The sequence below is a fragment of the Phodopus roborovskii genome, unplaced genomic scaffold (assembly GCF_943737965.1).
Source record: "Phodopus roborovskii unplaced genomic scaffold, PHOROB, whole genome shotgun sequence".
NCBI classification, from domain to species: Eukaryota; Metazoa; Chordata; class Mammalia; order Rodentia; family Cricetidae; genus Phodopus; species Phodopus roborovskii.
Genome location: NW_026125537.1, coordinates 1131281 through 1156010, shown reverse-complemented (window position 1 = coordinate 1156010; position 24730 = coordinate 1131281). Strand labels below are relative to the sequence as shown.

The following is a 24730-nucleotide window of genomic DNA, read 5'->3' as shown; positions in this document are numbered from 1 at the left end:
GCCTTTTACCGGATCTAATGAGTTATGCGAGCACGCTGCCCACTGCAGAGAACCACAAGAGACAACACCTGGCCGTGGCACCGGGCCACAGAGGGCTCCAAGTATCCAACCCACAGGAACAAGTGGATAGAAACGGGCAAGAGGGGAATAGTCTAGACAGGAAGCTCTGCAAACAGAAAGTGCTGGACTTTGCTGCACCTGCCCTGCTGCAGAATCTTCCTTTCTCTCTGTCCCTTGTCATGAATGTTGCAAGGCTCTAGACAATTGACTGTTGAGGATGAGCCTATTTAGCATGGGTGGGACTGGGTAGTAGAGGCAGGTTAAGGCAGGCTGGAACAGCATACCCAAGAGTTCCCACACCATTCTAATGCAGCCTGTTCCCAGCTGCTTGAGACAAGCTAGACTCTGGCATCACAGAGCCTCTGGCTGTAGGAGGGGGACACCACCACTCATGTAGTGGATGAAGCTCAGAGACCAAGGGGCCTCATACAGGATCAGCAGGCCTGTATATGGCTTGTAAGTGGAGGAGCCTGTACACCCACTTGATTGCTTCTACTTCTATGTAGAAGCACTTCTCCCCAAGTACATTCTACTTCTACACCTGGCTTCACAAGCTGGCCTTTGTCACACTGGTCCTCAAGCTTTAAGGGACCTCACTGTGCCTGCCATCATCATCTTGAAGTCCTTAGTAATTTGTGAACAACTGGCTTTGATTTTTACGTTTCGATGGGCCCTGCAAATGATACAGCTGGCCCTGATTCTGACGGATTCTCATGAGCACTCAGGCTCAGGCTGCGAGTTAACTTTTGCTTCCCTGGGATTCCCAAGGAGTTGTGCCTTCTATATCAGCATGGTAACTTCTCACCCTCCATGGTTAGTTCAACCTCTACTTCCCAGACAGAGTTCATTCCTAGGCTTTCTACCCTGATGTAGACACTGCTCCCATGTCAGGGAGGCATGCCAGCAGAAAAAGAGGGCTTGGGTGTGGTGTGGTTAATTGATACCAATTCTGGTCCTGTTATTTCCTAACCGTGTAGCCCACCCTCTCTAGGCCTCAGTTATCCCATCTAGTGTGAAATGGCCAATTCCTGGAGGACCCAAAGAAGCTAAATTATAACAACCAGCAGACATTGTCACTTTGTAGAAGGCCCCTCCTTCTGTCTTCAGTTGGCTGTTCTGAGGACACTGGGACCTACTCTTAAGAAGGTTCACAGAATGGGGAGGACCAGGACAGGGCTCAAGGGTGCACAGATATGAACTTGAACCTAGGTTTGGACAGATGTGTGGCCTTGGGAAAGGTACTTCCTAACCAAGGTTCAGTTTCCTCACCTGCACAATGGGGATGGTGACAGCCACTCCCTCGAGGACAGGTATGGAGGAAAATGCTTGACATGGTCCTATGCACAGTCAAGTGCCCACAGGAGCAGAGGACATTTCTAGTACTATGACTACTGTTAATATCTCCATGAACTAGATTAGAAGGTAAAATTTCTTACCAGGAGAGTGAGAGGTACCAAGCCTACACAGGGCACTGTCCAACACCCAGGCTAGGCCCAAGCCCTCTCTCTCTGGTTTGGAAACCTAGGAACAAAGGGGAAACTGAGAAACAAGCCATTTCCTCACCCAGCTCCTCAAGCCACACACACTTACCCATCCCTCAGCGGCAGATTCCCAGTACTAACATTGCTGGCTCATCCACTCACCTGCTAAGGCTTCTGCCAGCTGATGACAGCTCAAGGCCGTTGCAATGTTAGGGAAGGGCTGGATACAGTGGAGGAGGTGCTGAGTGGGTTCTATGGCCACAAGTTCTGTAATAGAGAGCAAAGGGGACAATGAGCTACAGGTTCCAGCCATCAGGAAGCCCTGAGTCTCCTAGCTGTCCTCTAGTTCCAGCATGCCTGGGTCCCTCAAACCTGCAATCACATGTCCAAGGGGAGCACCAGAGAACTGGGGGATGTAATTTCTCTTAGGAAAGGCCCAGGCTCCTGAGGTTCATAGTGTAAGCTGACTCTATAGCCAGCCTCAGTGGGTCTTACAGCCTGTATGCAGACAGTAGCAATAACACTCTCACACATACCACCACTATACCCCAACAGGCCTCCTGTCCTCCAGCTGGGTCTCTTCTTCTTTGTCATTCCAAGCCCCAAGCCAGAGTGGCCATGGAGCCCACATTCTGGTCCTTTGGGAGGCCATCTATGACCATACCCCCTCTGTTCTTTGCAGATTTGTGGCATGTTGACCAAGTTTCTCCCAGATTTTCAAAGACGCATCAGAAAAAAGGTCTGATGTATCTGTCATCTATCTGGCTTTGTTCTCAGAGGCGACAGGGGCCATTTGGTATTGGATGGAGAAGAGAGGAAGGGAGGGAGTGAGCAACAAGGACAGCAATCCTGGTGCAGTGAGGGGTTCACTGGACAGGCTGATTCTGTGGGCCAGCTGCCATGTGTCTTCAGTTAAGAGGCCTCCAGAGCATCCCAAAGGCTTCCTGCTGGTTCCAGAACATGCTGGTGGCAGCGGAAAGTGTGTGTGTGTGTGTGTGTGTGTGTGTGTGTGTGTGTGTGTGTGTGTGTGTGTGTATGAGAGAGAGGGAGGGAGGGAGGGAGGGGGAGAGAAAGAGAGAGATTGCTTTTCTGCTGTTCTACAAATGAGGAATCTGAGGGCCTTACAAAGGCCCACTCTTCCCAGGATTCATTAGTAAGTGACAGAGGCAAGATCAGAAATATGCCATGTCTCCTAGTTTTGCCCACTGCTGGCAGAATCAGGTATGAAGGCTGCTTTGGCAGACTCCTCTCTCAGCTGTGCCTCCAGACAATTGACAGTTGTGGAAGAGGGTAAGTCCCTACGTCTGGACAAAGTGCCACAGGGAAGAAGGCTTTCTCAGGACAAACTGCTCAGCCTGCTAGCCCTTCTTCCTCCAGCCTGGAGACGTGGGGCAAGGGATCCGAGAGGAAAGCACAGGGAACCTCTTGCAGCATCTCCACAGCTGACAATGAGCAGATACTCATCAAGCCCATCTACAGCCATTCTAAAACTCCCTTCTGGACCATAAGCACTGCTGGAGGAGCACACATTAGTACTGACATTTTGGAGCAGGGTGTGAAAACGGCAGTCTGGTAGACGGGCTAGCCCACCTCCCAGCAAGTCCATTTTTACAGCAATGCACACATTGGCTCCTCTGTGCCAGGCACAACAGCCTCACAGTCAATACTTTCTGTATAAATGGCAGCCACAGAAGGGACAAATCAGTGCATCCCATGTACTCCCCCTCAGCACATCAAGAGGATATAACCCCTAACTATATCCAGCAACAACACACAAATCCCACTAACAGCAGAGGGACATGAAAGCCAGACTAGGGCAAGAATACACCTGGAGACCACATAGATCAAGATCAAGAAGAGGCAAGGGGACTCCGGACTGTGGCAAAGCCATAGCATGCCCTCTGTAACGGCAGAGTGCTTTTCACCTGTGATCCTGTGTGAGCCTTCAAACTCATTTTGAGGAGCAGGATTCGGTGAAAGTGGCATTTGCTGGGCAGAGACCTGGCTCTGGCAGGCTCTGCCTTTCTGACCTTGATGTTCAGAAAGCCACAGAAGAAAGCATTCTACTTCACTGGACAGCGGAGAAGTGAGGAACAACCAGCACTCCAGCCCACTACTAGGCAGGGAAGAGGCCTTTACCTCAGGTGACTGGAGGGGCCATATGAGCCCAAGGAACTCTCCAGACAAGTGGGGGGGGCGAATGCAGACTACACCTTTGAAGGTGCAATAGATAACTGAGAGCAGGTTTCAGAAGTCAAGATCTATTGCATGAGGGGAGTAGTGTCTGAGAGGAATACCAGGCCTTCTAGGGAGTCTGGAATGTTGTGTTTCTTGGTGGTGTGGTGGTTACACAAGCATGTTCACTTTGAGACAATCTATCCAGCTACATGAATAGGGTAAGTCACTTTTCTAAGTAGCTGTGACACTTCAATTGCAGCTGAAACCAAACAAATCCTGAGGCCTTGGCCTCCCTGGACTGGCCTGCTGCCCCACCTTCCTACTCTCCACACACACAGTTGCTTTATCTCTGCACCTGGGATGCCCTACCCCTCCCACCATGCCACGTGGTGCCTCCTCCAGGAAGCCTTTCCAGATCTCCCTCCCATCCTTTTCTGAGTCCACATGTGCACAATTCTGGGTGAGAGGGGACAGAGCCTATCTTAGGCAGGGTTGAGTCTTCTTCTGATGGTTCTAAAGGTTCTTCAAGCAGAGGCCAGTCATCACCCAGGGAAGACACCTCCATAGTGATCCTATGGTGATCAGTCTCCTATTGATACAGATCGGCCAGCATCAAACAAGGCAACACTCCTTCACCATCATCTTCATCTCCAGTAAAGACTGAAGGCGAGGCTGAACTTGGGGATGCAAAGGAGATTCCACAGTGGGATGGCTTAGGGGGTTCTCTGTTGTAGATGACATCATAAATGTGTACCATTCCCTCATAATTACCACAAGAACCCTGAAGAACAAGGGAAGAGGTATGGGGCCAGAGACACTGACTCCTCTGTAATCCTTCCGTGTGGCCCTTCAGACCTAGCCCACAGCAGCCTCCCCACCCTGCTGTAGGTGACTCCAACCTGCTGTAGGTCTCCAACACTAGGGCCTACACACATACAATCCTCTTATGAGCCTCTTATCGTTGTCGTCCCAATCCCAGCTCTGTTATAATTGAATGTGTGACTACTAGTCCTTAGCCCACCACCCATCTGAAAGATAGGACATGTGTAATGGACCCTTTTTCCCTCTTCAGTGGAAAGCCTGACCCCAAGGGGCCAAGTGCCTGAGTCTCAGGCCTTTCTCTGTCCCCAGTGTGCCAGCAGCAACTCCTGCTAGCAGCAGTCTGAAGCAGCTTCCTCATTCCACACAGGCTACATCACCTACTCCCGGCCTCAGACACCCTTTGCTAAGAAAGGAAGCCCCTGCTGAACAGAGAGAGGCATAATTGAGCCAAAGCATGGTCAGGCTGGGTGAGGTTCCTGGAGAGGAGTCCTACATGACAGAAGACAGCTATACAAGAGCATCTGGAAAAACAGATGTTTGTATATGTAGGGGTAGGTAGGACGAGGACACCATCCTTAAAGGTATGCAACCAGAGGGAGGCCCCATGAAGTCACAGGTCCATCAGAAGGAAGCTGGACCTTGATTCCTGACTCCCTCAAGGAGCAAATCATTCTCTCTCTGGAGAAAATGTAAATAGTTAACTAGATCTCTCAGGTGATCCTCAGCATCTGGAAAGATGGGGGGTACTGGCAGGTGGTCTTCCAGCTCCTTCTGGACCCTAGAGATGATCAGCTTTGAACATCCCTCCCCATCACTCCTAACTCATCTGGAAGATGCCAGCCCTCCCAGGCAGTGGCTTGAATACATTGGTAACAAGGATTTAAAAGCTTTGGTGGTGGTGGTGGCGACGGCAGTGATGGTGGTGGGGAATATGGGGAGATTCATTCCACAGTGGTGGTACTGTGGAATTCCTTCCTCACCCCTGAGCCCCCAGAGCCACAAGCTTAGCATAAGCCAGGGTTGGGGGAACAACAGCTGTTCGGCTGCTGACCATTGAGGATCCAAGAAAGCAATTATCTTGCTCTTAGCAGAAAGGCACTGGCCCTTTTAACCCCCTAACACACACACACACTCTCTCTCTCTCTCTCTCTCTCTCTCTCTCTCTCTCTCTCTCTCTCTCTCTCTCTCTCTCTCTCTCAGGCCAAGTTGCTGTGGCAGCCCTCATTACCACCCCCTCCAGACTCCAGATTTCTGACTAGCTCAGGCTCCACCCTCTGAGCACACATCTAACACTTAAATCATTTAGCCCACTAAACCGGAGATGGCAAAATGGGTGTTATTTCTTAAAAACATACAGAGAGCGTATTAAATTATTGATAGCCATTAAACAGGAGGAAAATATTAAACAGCTCTCAGCCCTTATCAATCATTCATGCAGTTTCCACTGGGGTGTTTTCTGGAGTGATCACTTGGGCAGCCCGGGGAACTGGCTTCTGCTAGCAAGGAAGGCAGTGGCTAGAGAGGGGCCAGCAGGAGGCTGGCCCTAGCCAGGCAGTCACCTTGGGTAGGGGTATGTGAGGATAGGGAGGTGAGGCTTTGCACTTAAGAATGTGCAACCCTCTGCTCTTCCTGACATATTAACAAAGAGACTCCAGCACTACCTTCAGGAGCCTCATAATTAAATCCAGCCTGCTTTTATTGGGCACCTACTATATATCAAGACTGCAGGATGCACAAATAAACAAGTCTCAAGGCCCTCAGGGGCTAATGGTGGCGGTGGAGAGCCCATTGCAAGAAAGTGTGGCTGTGCTGCTACACAATGATGATCTAAAACTAGAGGTTCATGGGGGAGGTGATCCAGAGAAGAGGGACCAGCTATGGTTGGATGAGGCTGCCAAGGATTCAATGAAGTAATTCCTGGGGAAATTCTTAGATGGGAGCTGAAAATTGTCCTGAGTGGAAGACGGGAGTGGCACTAAAGGAACAGATCAGGTAAAGCTGAATATTGCTAAGTGGGATGGGAATTTGGGCACAGGGAGCAGAAGGCATAACAGGTAGGAGGCTACCACCCTCATTATACACGGGCAGGAGCTGCCCAGCCAATATCCCCACCACACTGGTATGGCAGATCCATTTCCTGGCTCGGATTCAGGACACCTAAGGCAGTGTGACGCAGGCTGCAAGGTTGTAGGCCCAAGGCCACAGACAGGCCTAGGGAGACAGGATCCCCACTGCTGCCCAGCCGTGCCAACGACCCAGACACCAGGGCTGTGGGAGCCAGCAGACACCTGATACTGCCCCACCTCATAGCACAGGAACCAGCCACAGCCAGAGGCCATGTGAGGATCCCAGGCCCAGCTGGGCGGCTCCACTTGACCCAGCCCAGGTCCTCCAGCCATGCCCAGCATTTATTGGTCTTTCTGAATGTTTTTCAGGGCTGTCAGTTGCAGCAGAGGCCCTGCCAAGTGTGGATCACACCCTCGTCAGAGCAAGCTGCTATCTAGGGGAGATGTTTTACAGAGAATAGTTTTACAGAGAGTAGATGTTTACCATCACACCAGGGACTGTCAAGGCATCACCAGGAGAATTTCAGTCCACAGAGTCAAAGGGTCCCTTTCTCAGCTGCTTAGAAAAATCAGCCTGGGATTCAGGAGACATCCACAGGCTGAAGGGGCATATGGAGTAGGGGTAAGGGTACATGAAGCTAATGCAGAAGTAGGACCCTGAATCCAGTTCTTGCTCTGCCTTCAGCTGTCCCATCCTGGGCTCTGAACACACAGTGATAGAGTCACATTTAAGATGGGAAAAACCACATGGCTCCTATGAGACATAGATAACCTCCAGGGTAGCTGGCTGCAGCCTGCCAAGAACATGGAATTCCAGAAGCAGACTTCAACCAACATTGCTTTGTTCACCTTCAGACTCGGGGGTGACATTGTGTTTTGGTCTCTCCCTCACTCGTGTTCCTGCCTGTGTCTCATGGCTCCATTGGATTCTTGTTATCACCCAGCTGGGTTGTTATATGTGACCATTTCTCTCTAGTCCAGGTTTCTCACAGGGGTAGGGCCCTGGGCAGAGCTTGGGAACAGGCTATCTAGAAAATTCTGCTGGCCAGCGAAATCGAGACCCAAATGGGCAAATGATTCCATAATCCAAAACAAACACACCTGGCTCCAGCTCTGACTTTGTATTACATGCACTAATCACTGTCAGACTCTCCAGTCTTCCAGTCCTTCATTCAGTAGTGTGTTTACAGAAGCCTCTGTACCCCAGTCACACCAAAATTACCGGACAGCCTTAGACTATCACGCCTCAGGGCCTTTGCATTTGCCAGTGCTATCTCTACCCAGCCAAACTCTACCCTCTCCATTTGTAACTGCTGCACACTTTACATATTACCCCAGACTGAATTCTGGTCACATCTCTTCTGAGCCGAACAGGGGACATTATGAATACAAACAGGGCTCCTTTCATCAGCACTTGGCACACAGGGTCAAAGTCAGCCTCTAACTTTATTACACTCACAACCACCCATCCTGGTTCCCATCTACCACCCAGAACCAGTTGTTCTCCCTGATGGCTATCCTGCATAGGTCTGGTGGCCACGTTATAAGTCATTCCCCGGAGAGAGGATGAGGTGCTCTCAGCTAAATGTAATGAGACTGTATTCTTGGAGTTCCCAAGCCAAAGGAAGGAGCAGGCTTGGGAATTTCCAGTCAAATGCCAACAGAAATTGGCCACAGATGAATCATTAACTTTCAAGTTGAGAGCTCAAGTACTTGTGCCAAGGTCTTCGACTCTGGCCTATGTGGGCCACTTGGCTTCTCTTGGCTCAGGCCTGAAGGCACCCCAGTCCCCACCCCCACTAGCCATCTGCTTTACCCCGTGGCCTCTTCACCAAGAGGCAGGACCTTATGTCTGATAGGAGAGGGTTTACCTTTCCCCAAGAACTACTCCAAACCTCTCCTCACACCCAACTCTTCTGTCACACTGCCCTTTGGGGTTAGCCAAATCCTTACTGTTCTTCAAAGTCTTTATGCATTCGAAGCTGCCTTCTACATAAGCCCTATGACCACCACCACCCCAAGTCCCTGCAGACCTGCATATGTCTTTCTGAGGTCTATCTGAACTGGCCAGGGTGACCAGGATTACTCTTGTGCATCCCAGCAGCTGCCAGGAGGCTGGCACCAACAGGGACTCAATGAACACAGGACTCCCACACCTCTAAATCCAGGGCTGGCTGCTTGCTGGGTCAGTACAGGGCCTGCAGCTCTGACCCAAGTTCAGGTGGAAAGTGAACTGCATGCATCCCCCTTGTCCTCAAGGTTCTTTTCAGGGCACCGTGGGCCAAAGGTAGCAGACAAGGTCTCGAGTACGGAAGCTGGGCAATGCCAAATGCCAGTTCCCTTGTAGCCAGCAAAGACCAGAAACAATAGCCTCATTCCTCAGTGTGCCACCTGGATGCCACATAGCTGGTTCTAGCAGACAGGAAGTCTAGAGGCATAGACAAAACCTCACAAATAAGCATACTACCTTGGTGCAATGCCATTCTCCATGCACTTGCCTAGCTTTCCAGATTCAGGGCCATCTGTACAGTGACAGGCACTAAGTACAGTCAGTGATGGGTGCTATTGCCTTGCACGTTCACTACATATGACTGTTCATCACCCTTATCCTTCCTCTGCTGTGTGGACAGAGAGAAAGACCACCGCAGCAGCATGGAAGGTGGATTCCATTTTCCACAGATATTTGGATGGAGTTAAAGAGGAAGTCATTGTCTGAGATCCCAGGTCAGAGAAGCTTTTTGAGAATTTGTGTCCGAGCCTCCATCAGTGACTAATGAATGCCCTTGCACTACTCCCCATTGCCGGTGCTCAGGGCTTTGACAAGTGCTATGGTCATCATCTCATCCATCATCCCGCCTTCCCCTTGGAGCCCTTCATTTACATGGTCCTTAAAATGGCTTTGTGAAGTTGGGCATGCTGGTTCAGGACTATAACCCCAGAACTCGGGAGGCTAAGGCAGGAGGACTTCAAGTCTGAGGTCAGTCAGTCTGGGCACATTATTAGATTCTGTTTCAAGGAAGAGTGCTTGCTTTGCTCTAGCACTACAAACAGGACACAGTGAGCAAAAGGCTCCTCAAGACAGCAGGTAAAGGTCACTATTACAATGTGACAGATGAAGAACCCCCAAGTCTGACTCAGTAAGAGCCTGAATTACCCAGTAATCTAGCTAATACTGTCCATCTGAACCTAACTCCAAAATGGCTGCCTTTCTGAAGTCATTAGCAAACAGGAAAACACAGGATGGAGAGGTAGAAGGAACTACCCACAGCCACGTGCTCCTACAGAACCTGGGCTGGTGCTTTGGGAAAGGACTTCTGTGACACAGTCCTCTTCCTATGGCCTAGCTCATAGTTGGTCGACGAATGGAGGGGGAGAAACAGAGTGTATGGGGCTGGGGTGGTGGTATTAAGAAAGACAGGTAAAGGGTTCCAAGGACAAATGAGGCTATCTCCCTCCTGCCTGCAGGGCTCCTGGCATGGCTACTCTTTCCTGATAAAGGCAGAAAGCCTTATTCATGAACCTATGATCAGGCCAGATGCCTGGAACACAGAGTTTTTTATGTGCACACACACACATACATACACATGCATATATGTCTTCCTTATATACCCCCATGTCTGCATATACATGGGTTTGTTAGGGTGGATAGCACAAGGTAAGTCAGTGGCTGTATGCACATGTGTGTGTGTATATATAGACATGCCCCGTTACATTCATGACAATCATACATATCAAACACATGCATGCACACCAGTTGATAAGCACACATCCAGCACACAGGATCAGGTACTGCCCAGAGTGCTGGTAGGTGTGCCTGTGTGGTGCTCCATATCCATTTGCACTTGAATCAAGAGCAAGGATGTGAATAGCCTCTGGTGCACACAGCATGTGGTCCCAGACATGGGTCAGGGCACATGTGTACACACTCATGCACAGTAGTTCTGGAGGTAGCCAAGACATGGAGGCAAGCAAAGAGAGCAGGTGGCAGGCAGCCATCCACAGGAATGGTTGAGGAACCCTCACTGGTACTGTGCTGTGTAGCTGGTACCGCCCACAGCAGCCCCATAAATCAGGAAACCACTTGCTGCAGCTGTTTAAATCACCGCTGCTGGACTTGGTGCTCACAATGAAGGGCCAGCAGCTGGAGTAAAAAGTAAGGAGGATGTTGGCATTTGGCATCCCTCACTCCAGGACTGCCTCCCCACTTGCACCCGGGCTAAACCCCCTTGCCCTGCTAGCTGTAGGCCCTCCTTGCTTTAACCTTCCCTACTGCTTGTTTGGCCAAACCATGAAGCACTTTCACAGCTTGGGCACTGGCTTCCAGCACCAGCACCGATAGCTTCTACCAGTGACTAGTATCCTATTGGTACATGAGAGTCAGAGAGGGGAGGTAGACAGTCTACTGCCTAACAGGAACAAACACTGAGTCGTCAGCAGATAAGGCATTTGAGCATGGATCCACCTTCAGTTCCACCCAGGGGGAGTCCCCTCCTTTGGCTCAAATCACTTCCCATCTCTAAAGTGGGGATGGGATCAGGGCCTCCAGGACTGCTCAAGCTGAGGATCAGCTGCTGGGGAAGAGATCTCATGGATGCTGATTAATTATGACTATTAATAATACAGCCATCTGTAGCTCGTGGTGGAGCACATATGATTAAAACTGGGCCCTGGGCTCCTGCGGCAGAATGAATAAGTCTCTGAATGGGACCAGCATCCTGCCTGAGAGTGGCTACATGGTGACAAGGCACTGGGGAGGAGCTGTTTGTGCTGCTCCGACAGATGAGGGGAGCAGAGACAGCCAGGGAGGCAGGCAGGCAGATGATAGGGACCTGTTCATCAGACAGTGAACACCAGACAGTCCCTGAGGCCAAGCTTCAGGGAAGGGTTCTCTGAGCCTGCCCCCCAGGGAAGAGCTTGCTAGGCTGTAGCTCTTTTCAGTTTTGCCCTGCTGCCTAGAGTCCAGAACTTCATCTGAAGATGCCTTAGATGCTGTGGGTCAGCACTGTGACAGATTCTGGCCACATCATTTTACACCTGTCTGGTGTCCTCTCTGGTCCCACACCCAGCTCTGTTCCAAGCTGTCTCCCTGCATAGCAGGAGCCTTTCTGACACATCTCCCTCCCCCACGAGTGGGTCAGTAGGTGCAGCCACCATCCTTCTGTCCTGTGGGCCAGGGCCCTCTGATCTTGCTGTGAACATGAGTACATTCCAGGACAGATCACCATTGCTCCTGCTGTGCACCCTGCCACTCTGAATCATAGGCAAATGGATGACACAAGGGCCTCCAGGCCCTACCCTGAATGTATACACACCATCAACTGGGGACTTTCACAATAGCTCATGTGCTATTGATAACCCATCTGATGGATCAAGAACCCGAGGGAAAGGAAGCGGGGAGAATGCACACTAAACCATCTGATCTCAGAGATCTCTCTTTCCAGGCCACAGAGCAACAACTAGCCAGTCAAGGTAAAACACCATTTGTGGGGTTGGAAAGGGGTACTGGGAACTGAACCACCATCTTCTGAGTTATCAGTGTGAGTAGATGGCGAAGGAGATGAGTGCCATGGGTTAGGGCCAGGTTTCTGCAACAGTTCAAATGCTGGTGAAGCCACCAAGAACACAATTCAGGGATATGAAACCTGGGATGCCCTGGAAAATCTAGGTTCACTTAAAATCACAGGAGTGCAAGGAGCCTCGTAAGCATGCAGAGTGGATGACCTCCTCACAGTTTCGCTTCTGGACCGTCTCCTGGCTGTGGTGATCCTTCTAGACTCTGGTTGACATACTTCCTGGTCACCTACAACGTATGCAGTCACAGGCTGGCCCTAAGGCCTGACCCAGGAGCAGATGGAGAATACTATCAGGAGCTTCTGGGTTCTATCACTGGTTAGCTAATTCCCATGTTCAGAAGGGCAATGGGAACCAGCCACAAGATCCTGGGTGGCTAATGATAGCACAAGTATCCCCAAGCTTCTTTCCTACACCTATGGTAGGCATTAGTAATCAATCCTTGTGCTCTCTTACAGAGCCCCAGTGTGGCCTTAGATTATCATCCTACATGGCACCCTTGGTTGTCATTCCTAGCCAAGGCATAACACAAAGTGTTTGACATCCCTGATAGTGGAATGACAATCACACTCCCCTGGCATAAATCACAGCAACTTAAGTGAGGCCTAGTCTTGGTTCTGTCTGGGAGACTTCAGCTGGCAAGTGCAGGCTTGGGACCCCTGTTTTAGATCTGCAGGGGAAACAAACAGTTGGTGTGAGGGCAGATGTTTTTGCTGCTGGACCTTTCCAGAGTCTTGGCCCAAACACTGTAGAAGCATAGCAGTTTCCCTGTGGCTGGACCCTGGGATTTCTGTCTGTTGGGTGGGGCAGTGACAGGCCACCAGACTCTATCCTACCAGTAGACCTCCCTAGTCACAGTTGTAAGACAGAACTCAACGAGCCCTCAGAAAAAGGGCAGCCCAAACAACATCCCCATTCTCCTCCTGCTCATTGTTATCGCTCCTACCCTTTTAATGGATGTCCCCAGACTGTTCTATTTGAAGCCAACTCACGACTTTTGTTTAAATACATTTATAAAAAGTTCACAACACTACCTTAACATGAAATTAGCTTTAGCCACCACTAATAAAAGTCAAAGATGAGAGCAGACTCACAATCGAGATGGTACTACGGGCTATTGCCCACCACAAGCTGGAGGCCACGGCAGCCCAGCTCTGTTAGAAGAAAACAGCCAAGTAAGCACTTTGGCCATGGGGAGCTGTCCTTGACACAGGATGAGAGAGTTGTCTGGGGACAGGAAGGACTCCTTGGTCTCCATTAACACAACAACCTTTTAGGAGGGTGAGGTCATCTTGACAGGGTTCACTGGATCTGAGGGGTGGCCAGCCACTCACAGCACTCTGTTGAGAGAAACAGGGACTCTGAGCCTTGGAGTCACACAGCAGTGAGTGGAGGAGCCTGGTTATTGAGTAAGCCAAGGTACCACCTCTCTGCTGCACTGCCATGTCAGGGCTACAGAGTCACTTAGGCAGAGTACAGTTGTCCTGACCCATGGCTGTGCTAACAGCTTTTATACCCAAGGTTAACAGCTATGATTTAAGAGGTTGTTTGTCTTAATTTTCAGGAATTGGCTCCTGAGCAGGTATTGACGCATCGCCCTGGGAAGTGCATCTTTTAGAAAATATTTATAGCATTTCAAGACAGTTTGGTGACAACTGTATGCCACATCTGTTCTTGCATCACTTTCTACCATGGTACAAATACAAAGCAGCACACACACACACATGCTGCATGAGACACACACAGACACAGACAGTCCTCAGAGCCACCACAAGGCTCAGTGAAGGTCACAGTCTCGTTAGGCTTGGAAGGAGTCACAGGCTGGGGTTATTGCTCTCCAGAGAACTTCAACAACAGAGGAACCCTCCCCCAAATTGAGATTCTGGTTGTACGGTAGGATGGGGAAGAGGCAGATGGAGCTGGGCTAACTGGGCACTCGTCTTGCAGAAGTTTACTGACCTCCATGATACCCACAGCCACAGTAAGATGACAGTGTCAACGAGGCAAAAGCCTGTACAGAGGCTTTTGCAATAAGGTACTGTTACAGCTCTCCCTGCCCATACTAACCAACTCCCTTGGGCTCCTCCAGGCTCAGCCCACTGGCCCTGAATGACTCATAAAAATGACCTTTCCAGTCCCAAAGCTCTACATTCTGAAGTCTCAGGTATAAACTTCAATCCTCAGGAAAGAGATGAACATATCCAGGATCCCCATGCTGGCCAGAACACAGCACAGGAAAACTCAGTCTGCTGTGGAAATCCACACACACATGGCTGTCTCTTCTGGCTTCAAATCCCAGTGGGCACACTAGAAGCAGCTGCTATGTCACAACAGAAGTTGAGAACACAGAGCAGCAGTGGCATCCAGGGTCCTGGTCTAGGAGAAAGTGAACAGTGTTCCATGCCTAAGGCATGAACTTTCTGAGCAATATCAGGTCTATTCTCCAGGTGGGATTTCTAACCACTCTGTACCCAGGCTGCAGACCTCACCCACTGGACACAACTCCACCCAGTCCCGGCAACCTACAAGCCAAGCTTCAGAGAGCCATGGTCCCAGATTTGTTGAAACAAAGCCAAAGACAGTGCTGCACACACTGCCCCAGGAGGTTGACAGAGTGCCCCAGGCAGTGGGTACTGCTAACATTGGGTTTGATGAGACCCATAAAGCCACTCTCATGGATGTCAACAGACACGGCAAACCAGTGCATCCACCATGACACCGCCCTTTCTCTGTCTCTTTTCCTCAGCCAGCTTTTCCTCCTTCTTCATGGTTCCTTCTGAATTAACTGATGTCCACCCCACAGGAGCCCAGAGCCCAACTCCCATAAGTCAGACCCCAAAATCAAGCAATCATCCTTGTCTCTCAGGCTTCCTTCAGTCAAGTTACCACCTGGTAGACTGTCATGTCATATGCTCACCTGTCCACCCCACCACTTCCTTTGCTGGCAAGAGGGCAACATTTCTTCACTGGCCCCTATGTGCACCCCATCCTCTTCTCTGCACTGATATAACTTGTCTGGTTTCTGCCTCCACACTGCGTGCTCCTTTCCATGGCTGTCCACAATGGAAGTACCTTCAGACATCAAATGAATTCCTTTGCACTTGTGTGTCCCTCTCAGATTCCCTGCCCACACTGTGACCAGCTTTATAGTTTCTCAGCAGATATTTCCCTGGACGTCCTTATCTAAAAGGCATGGCCTTCTGTAACAACACTCAATGCCATTCCTATATTGCATGCCCCCAAAAGCTGATTTGTTATGTATTCATTCTGCTCTTCATGGTGTCAATCACCTCTGCCCAATAACAACAACCCAGGAGGGTAGGCACCTAGTCGGGCTGGTCTCTGTGATCATGTCCAGTGCTGGCACAAAATGGCAGCTCAGAGTTTGCTGAAAGTAAAGGTGAGTGAACATCTACAATCTCCCCCACTTCCTGGACAAGCGTACTGAGAGCTGAGAACAGGCATGACTGCCTGGGAGTCTGTGAGGCAAAGGCACACCCCAGGCTTCCTGAGGCCCAGTCAGACCAGAGGGGTACCCAGTACCACAGAAAAAAAAACAAGACATAGATGGCTTCCACATATCCTTTGAGACTTGAATGCCACCTATCTGCCTACCACATCCTGTCCTTGGAGCCAGACTAGCCACCTCATGGGTCTGACTGGATTCTGGCTATCCTTTTGAGGACCCTTGTCTGAGCCAGCCCAGTTCCTTTCCTCAACATGCCCAGTAACTTGCAGAGCTGATGGGGAGTCAGGGGCAGAAGAGGCCTTGGGTGGGGCAGGATGAGGGGGCTGAGCCAAATCCAGGTCACACTGCTGCACTCACAGCCCTGTGAGGGCTAAAAATAGCCATGTTTATGCTTGCAGGGTTGGGACTCTGCCTCTCAGTCAGAGAGTTCAGGGACTTCACTACCATCCCTACCATCCCAGGAGGCCTGGTCCAAGCCAAACTTTGGCCAGGCCTTCCTGGGTTGGTTGCTGCCTCTGTTTCTAGGGTGGGGTAAAGACACGCTGAGTAGGCACATGGCCCTGCACGTGTGTTTTGAGGGACAAAGGAGTTGGCCAGATCCTGGCCCAACCAGTTTCTCCCAAACCCTCCTGGATCGTGGTGGCATGGGGAGTCCTGGAGGCAGATGGAAGGCTTATTTGCTGTGTCGCTAGGGCAGGTCACTCACCTTGTCTGGTCCTCAGTTATCTCATTCCAAACTCCTAGTGTGGAGTGAACACCTGTTCCTTACAGGGTGTTTTCAGTATAGAGGGCCAGCACCCAGAGCACCACGTACATGTTGGTGGCAGGGAGCTAGGTGAGAAATGAAGCCACCCTGGGGCCCCACAGTCATTTCCATGCCAGATGATGGCACACCTGTCAGGACAGCTGTCACCTGACCCTGTGCCTCCCTCCCTCCCTGACCTGGTTTACCCTGGACTTTAACATCCAAGGGGCAGGTGGTGGACCCTGTCTACAGAGAACCCCTCCTCCATGCACAGCCGGCCTAATCTCTGACCTGCAGTTCCACGAATCTGGCTACGTCACGTAAAAACACGCAGATGGGTCACTGTCATACAAGCACTGACCTCTCCAGAAACATCTAAAGGTACAGAACTGTAGGTCCAGACACAGAAACAAGGACCTCCAGCCTGGGAGGCCTGGCTGACTCCCTGCTATGTGTGAGTCTGTGCTGAATCACCCTCAGTGGAAGAGCTCTATTCCCCCTTCCTCTCTTTGTCCCAGCCAAACATACTCCCTTAGCCCCCTCTAAGAGTCTTCTACAATGCCGTCGGCTCCTTCCCTCTAATGGCCCCTGTCCTCTTAGGGTGCTCTTCAGGCAGAGACTCTGTGGTCCTCGGACCTGAAGCTCTCCACCTGGCTTCCCAGGCACCTGTCCAGCTGTGCCTAGAGTGGCTTAGCATCTGGTTAATAAGCCCCAGAGTCAGTGTGATGGGCCTCAGACCTCCTGGACCAAAGCAGCCTGGTAGCCACTGCCAGAATTGCTCTGCAGATAGGATCTGGGGGACATTGCTCCTTACCTGAATCCTCTGAGGTATGGTTGCTGTTCAAGGCCTCCATGGTATATACTTAGGCCCCAGTTAGTTCTGTGGAGGCAAAGCTGATGTCCTTCCTCTCTTTAGGCCCTTTCTGTTAGAAACAGGAAAACCTTTGGGATGTAGCAAAACACCCCCCCACACCCCTGAGAAGCCCTCCCTGATTGCCCTTCTCTAACAGGCTGACTAACAGCCTGCTCCCTTGGCAGGGCTCCTTAGACACTGTGTTGTGGGAAGCTCCTGAGCTGCCTTGTTTCCAGTTGAGTCTCTGCTTGGGCTGGGCCACTCCTCCAGGTCCAGATACCTGTGGTCACGGCAGCAGTTGGAGCCAACTGTGGTAGGGTTAAACCAGTGAGCTGTCCCAGCTATTCCCTGAGAGTAAGAGGAAGTTGGCTGGCTCCTACAATGTACCTATAGCCACTTCCCCTTTTACAGCACAGGAGCAGGCATTCTGAGGTGAAGGGAACTTCCTTAAGTGAAGGGCTCAAGGGCCTTGGGGAAGAGTCTTCCCAGACAGAACTGTGGGATGGGAACAAGCGAAGGTTCCAGGCTGGGCACAGAGGTTTCCTGCTGGGGTACAGAGGATATGACCTCTGTCTTCCTTGGCCCTCTCAAGACCCTCATTCCTGAGATTCCCAAGACCTTGCAGGCTTCCCTCCTGGATAAGTAAACACAGGCTGAGCATCCAGAGGCATCTCCTGAGGTTTCAGAGACTGGGGATGGAGAAGTATCTCACAGCCAGCCTGGGGGAGGCCCAAGGGCACCTTGTCTGTACAGAGCAGAGAGGGGTCCCTTTTCCAGAAAGCCCCCTGGTCTTACAGCACCAGCACAACGAACTCCTGTGCCCCCATGTCAGGTCTCAGCAGGTCAGTGAAATTCTGGTTGTGGCAGGGGGACTTCCTGCCCCACCCAGTTCCTTACACTCTGATTTCCAGACACTGGGCCTTTTGGGACCTGCTCCTAATTCCTATATAGGATATGGCAGGAAGATCCAAGCCCCTGCCCTGTTCTGTTTGGCCTCTGGTTGACCTGTCTGGCACCACCACCATCACCATCCAAACCCCAGGAGCCCCCAGCAAGTTCCTTATGCAGTCATGCTCTGGTCCTTGATCTCAAAATTTCTCCAGCTTCCTTGAGAGCCTGAACACTCTCATGCTCTCCTCTCCATAATTAACCACCTTGCTGGACACTGACTTCAGGGGTCAGAGCTCTGAAGGGGATAAAACTTCATTTTGTGTACGCATGTGCATGTGTGTGCGCGCATGGTGGGTGTAGTGTCTTCATAGGCACTCCCGCCCTACTGTTAACCCCAGCCTCAGGCTCTGAAGTATCCTGAAGCCTCAAGGCTTTGAGGGTCACTTGAGCTCAAATCCCAGCTCTGTGTCTGGCCAGATGGATGAGCTTGAATATCCTACAAATATTCATCTATGTTCAGTCATGGGAGCCTTCAAGGTATATGATGTTTCCATTCCTAGTCCCATTTAACAAAAGGAAGGAGCCGATGCACCGAAGCAGAAGTACCTGAACAAGGTTGCCCAGCTGGCAAACACAAGGGCTGGGATCCGGGACCCAGCAGATTGGCTCCAGAATGCATATACCAACCACCACATTATGCCACACCTGACAGTCTACTGTCCCTTACTTGTGCATTCAGGCCCGGCCTTGTCCATTTCCTCATTCCCATAAACCTCAATTCTGAACCTGGGTCCACAAAGTTTCTCCTCCCTAACATGCCCTACTTCAAGCCCACGATACACTTCCATGCTAGCTATAGTCCCCAAACCCTTAAGCTCAAACCCAGGCTTCCACCTGGGACTCTAAATTGCCCTAGCCAACCTTCATTATGTTGCAACCCCTTAATACAGTTGTGGTGACCCCCAACCATAAAATCATTTCATTACTACTTCATAACTTTGCTACTGTTATGAATTTAATGTAAATATCTGTTTTCCAATGGTCTTAGGTGACCCCGGTGAAAAGGTTGCTTGACCTCCCCAAAGGGATCATGACCCACAGGTTGAGAACTGCTGCTTTAGACAGTCTCACTCAAAACTGACATGGTGGGTGAGTGATCCATAAGACCAGTCTAAAGGCTTCTGGTGCTGGCTATCTGTGTTGTTCTAAGTAGCTCTGAATGACAACTCCCAGCAGAAAGCCTCAGGAGGATGTGTAGACACTCCCCCTCCCCGAACTCAACTCCTCTTCCTCAAACTAACATGGGGGCATTGTCAGCATCCAAGCAGCCCATGAGGAGGGCCATGAAGACCACATATGTAGCATGCACAAAAGCCCAAAGTGACAGAAATTGATTAAAAAAAACTTCACAGTGCCACTGACACCCCATATATCAAAGGCCCCAAATCTCATTCTCTGTTTGCCTCCAATTTCTATCAGAGCTTGCCAGCTGCACATTTATTGAGAAGTTTGCGAGCTGACAGGCACTGTATTACCAACATTAATGATGCATCCGTCTCTAGAATTACTGGGGAAACAGTCCAGTTGATTTCATTACCATCCTAGTTTTCCACATGTCATGTGAGGTAGTCCTCTACACTGGCCTGAACAAGGACTAAAGTCAATAAACAAAGGTGCAGGGCCAGGTGACCCAAGGCAGAAGAACCCAAACTTACACAAGAAATGACCACTAGGCCTCCCCCTCCCTCTGTGATAGGTCCTCAGGCACAGTAGGTGGCATTCACCAGGACAATAGATCAAGGGTCAAAGTCAGTCTTCCTATTTATGCCTCAAACACAGAGTGGCCTTCAAGAAACATAAATAGATAGTGATGTCATCTTTATGTGCCCCTTTGGCTGGGGCAGGAAGCTGGTCCCATATAGAACCCATCACCATCTGTGCGCTCCAACCCCAACTGGACCCATGTCTGTGACAGGCTGAACCAGACTCTGCTGGCTCTCCAGGGACTAATGGGACAGAAGATGTGCAGGATGTTTATTTCAGTCGTGGTTACTTTGTCCTTTGGCCACTGTCCCCAGCCACACAGGTCTCCTTTCAGCTATTCAGCCTTTCCCCACACATCACTCCCCACCCTCATCATCACATAGCTTAATCAGGCCCCTGCAATACACCTCCCAGAATTTCCCACCCCGCACTTGTTTCTTTCTTGGCACTCATTATGATTACTAAAGATGGAGATAATTGGCTTGTTTACCATGCTTTCTCTCTGGCTCCCCACAGACAAGAATCTTAACTACAGGGTCACTCACTGTCTTGTCCTTAGTGCCTAGTAGTCTTGGCCTCAGCAGACCCCATTCCTGCCCATTCCTGAAAGCAGTGATTTAGGGTGAAGAAATTCAGCAAAAACACTAGTTGTTTTAGAGCTGAACTGCCTCTCCCAGTGGCCAGAAGCTGTGTTGCACATTCTCATATCTGGCTTACTGTGGGGACCTGCCCCCGTCCCCCCCCCCCCCCCCCCGTCCTCCTGACCATTCTCTGCATTCAGGTTTCCTAGGGACACTTGAACAGCAGGGCCAGTGGGCAAATGGGGACTTGAGTTCTGGAGCTTAGGTTCAAATTCTGGTCCCATCAATCACCTGCCCTACAAGACTTTTGGGTTCCCCCAGCTTGCCATGAGCAGTGCATACTTATAGAGCAGCTTTGGTATTGTCATCTACAGATGCTTGAGCTGATCATGAGGGGTAAGATCTGGGGACCCAGGAGGAGACCCCAGAATGTCTAGGGCCAATGAGAACTGGCCTCTGGGAAAGGAAGACTCATTGGTTGCACTACAGGGTTATAGAAGCTCCTGTCACATCTCAGCTGGGTGGTGGTGGTGCGCACCTTTATCCCAGCACTTGGGAGGCAGAGGCAGGAGGATCTCTGTGAGTTTGAGGCCAGCCTGGTCTACAAAAGCTAATTCCAAGATAGGTTCCAAAGCTACACAGGGAAACTCTGTCTCAGAAGAAGAAGGGAAAAAACAAACAAACAAACAAACAAAAACAAAAAAACCAGAGAAATGCAGAAATGGTGAATCTCAGGGTAACAGGCAAAGCTACTGTCTGCACTTGGCATAGGGTCAGAAAGTACCTGAAGCTGCCCTGTTGACTAGCTGGGCAGCAGGAAGGCCTAGGCAGCCAGCCAGGCAAGGATAGGCCAGGCAGGCAGTCAGGGTTGTTTCTGCCTATGAGCCCTGATCAAAAAGCAAGCTCAGAGGCACAACCCTAGACCTCTTGGGGGCAGTCTCCAAACTATGGATACTATAGTTATTATTGTTATTTAGTGCTATCTGGAATTAAATCAGGGGAACATTTGACTTAATAGATAGTGTTCTGGCTTGAAAATAGAGTTTTCCACTGAAATAAATATTACTGACATAATTTATTTACAAGCATTCACCATGGGACTGACTCAACACTGAGCACTAGGCATACATTATTGTATTTCATCCCCCTAACAACTCCATTGTCCCCATGAAATGAGCATGCCAACTGCATAAGGTCCTGCAGGTGAAAAATGCAATGGAAATCTGGAGTGGTCCAGGGCCCTGAGGGTCCTAGTCCGCTCACCAGCAATCAACCTAGTCATTTTGTGCATGAGCAAGTGTAGTGAGATAGTCCTAAGCAAGTGCATGTGTGTTAATGGGTCTAAGCACACATGTATGTGGGTCCCCAGGCCTCTCAACAGCATCCAGCAAGCATGATCACTCTCTCACTCTGTGTGTGTGTGTGTGTGTAGGCATGTGTGAATGGTACGTATACAGATGTATGTCTATGAGCACACTTGTGACCATATGTTAAACTTGGTGTCATTCCTCAGTAGTCCTGATTTTTTTTATATCATTATGTATTATTATTATTATTATTATTATTATTATTATTATTATTATTAGGACAGAACACATGCCACAGCACATGTGTGTAGGTCCAAAGATAGCTTTGGCAGTGGATTCTCTCATTCTATTTTTATGTGGGTTCCAGGACTGAGACCCAGGTTTTCAGGCTTGAGTAGCAATCCCTTTTACCCACTGATTCAACCACCCAGCTTTGGGTGGGTGGGTAGGTGGGTGGGTGTGTGTTTGTGTTTGTGTGTGTGTGTGTGTGTGTGTGTGTGTGTGTGTGTGTGTGTGAGACCTGGGCCTCAACAATTAGGCTAAACTGGCTGGCCACCAAACTCCAGGAGTCCTCCCGTCTCTGCCTCCCAGTACCGAGATTCAAGACTACAAGCACCCTGCCATCATACCTGGCTTTTCACTTGGGTGCAGGTCCTCATTCTATGCAATAAGCACTTCACCAACTGAATGGTTTCCCAATCAGACACTTTCTAAAGAGGACACTGAAGCCCAGGAAGGTGCTGGACTTGTACCAAATCACCCACACAGTTGGCAGGGCCAGGCCACCTGATGCAGCTACTGTGGGCTCTGCAGCCAAGGATAGGAGGTACCAAACACAAGCACCTGAGAGCAGTGGCGGGGAGTTGGGTTCTACCTGCTTCCTCTGGAGAATGGAAACCACTTGGGCAACTGAGGACTTCAGACCCCTGGGACCCAGCTCAGGTGTTCCCACGAGGCTGCAAAAAGGGCAGACACTGCTTCGTTCCAGCTTTCACAGCCCAGGTTAGTACCAGCACAGGCTCCTTGCATGCCTAGGTGCTTCTTTCACACCTAGGGCACCAGGCTACAGCCCCAGGAAACAGGCCCAATTGCAGCTGGACTCACCCAGCAGGTCTGGGGAAGCCAGTCAGAGAAAGGGTTCCTTGGCATTTCAGCAGCCCTCTCTTACTCAAGCAAGTCTTTCTGTCCAAAGGGCAGCTTTGACGTGCAGAACAGGCTGTGGTGTCAATATGAGTCCAGCATTGTCCAGCTGGGGACAGACAATGCCCTCGGCAGACTGTTTATTTATAAATCTACCCAGTGCTCACCGCTGCCTTTCTGTCTCCAAATGCAAATTGAACGGCCTCCTTCCTGTAAGTCAAACAGCTTGCTTGAACTGATAAAAATCATCCAGAAAGTGCTCTTTACCTCCTAAATACAGAAAGACCTCACACCCACGGCTAGAAACAGGAAGAGGCCTTTCCATTGCTGTCTGGGGCTGGCCTAGGAAGCAAGACCAGGGCAGAGGCCATAGAGGGGACAAAGAAGAGAGGCTTCTGATACCTAGACCTGCATTCAAATCCTGCCATGGACACGGTTTCACTTTGCAGCTGTAATCACTTCACGACATCACACCATTAAGCCTGTGTGTCAAATGAAGATACGACAGTTCCTTCTTTACAGTTCCCTGGAGAATTAAATGAGATAATCACAGAAATTGTGTGGTACCACGCAGAGAATCTAGCAAGTGTACCATTTGTGATGGTGGCGAAGAGTGGAAAAATAACTGTCATCATTGGCTAGAGCCCGAACCTCCCCACATCCCCATTTGCATCTTGCTGTGTGGCTGCAGAACGTAGATGGCTACTCTTGGGATCTTAGTTTCTGCCACTGTTCACGAACACCAAGGAGCCAGTCTCCTATAGGCTGGAAAGTCAGCCCTTCAACTGCCAGCATTATAATCTAATAATGTTGAGGGTACTGTTTTCTGGACTCCCTCTTCCCAATATCAAGAAAAACAACATTTATTCTAAAACAACAAGCAAACAAACAAAACACCACCTCAAGTTCCATCTTAGAGGACAAGCTATCTGGGAAGCCTCTGCATTGCAACACAGCACTTAGGGGCATGTGCCTTGTGTCAGATTTGTTGGGGACAGGGTAAGAGTGCTAACGGGCTAGACTCATACAGGCCTCCCAGACTACACAGAAGACCCAAGCAAACAAGGCGCAGACATAGAAGTCACCAGAGACCAAGAGGAGCACATCAGAACCTCCTGTCTGAGGTTCCAAGGCTCTGGATTAAGAGTTGCAATGCTACCATGACGATGTACATGCAGGGTGGCTGGAGCCCTATCCACAGAGACATTATTCCCTAACCTTTGAAGCATGGTCTCCAAGCAGTAGTAGCACGCTCACCTGGAGCCAGATCTGTCAACATGGACTTGTTCACAGAAGGGACCAAGGGAAGCTGGCAGCCACGAGATGGCCATGCCAACATAGGTCAGCTTTCTAGACAGATAGACATCGGTGTCGACTCACAGGGATGTCTTCCCCCCTCTTGACTCCTTATGGCACAGACGCCAGATCAGATATGCAAAACCCTCCTCCACTTCTAGAGAAGGGGCCATCCCCCAGCTCCACCCCTGACAATTCCCCCCACCCAGCACAGGGCTGCTAGTTGGTTCTGAAGACACCCATGGGACTCATTGTGTAATTAACAGGGTTCCAGTCTCCTCCCCCAGCCTTGGTGGCTCCCTGCCACCACATTAATCCTCTAAAAACACCACTCAGCCCTTACCCACCCCCCATACTCCCACGCCCAGTTGGAGCCCTTCCTACTACCCAGGCAACACCTTACACCCACCTGCTACTTGCCTTCCCATAGATGGTGCTGGCTGTTTCTGGAGACTTTACAATTACTCCCTTAAAGTCCACAGGCACTGGCTGAACTGACTGTACAC

General features: G+C 50.3%; 2 protein-coding genes across 4 annotated transcripts in view; both read right to left on the bottom strand.

The window, feature by feature from the left end:
• Rps24 (ribosomal protein S24) overlaps positions 1-24730 on the bottom strand; it is a 1129312-nt gene that overhangs the window by 136740 nt on the left and 967842 nt on the right. The window lies entirely within an intron of this gene.
• Positions 1-24730, bottom strand: part of Zmiz1 (zinc finger MIZ-type containing 1) — a 190534-nt gene that overhangs the window by 145234 nt on the left and 20570 nt on the right. For all 3 annotated transcript variants that reach the window (XM_051176689.1, XM_051176686.1, XM_051176687.1), the window contains exon 2: positions 1704-1808. The gene's annotated coding sequence lies outside the window, so the exon portion shown is untranslated. The remainder of the gene's footprint in view (positions 1-1703; positions 1809-24730) is intronic.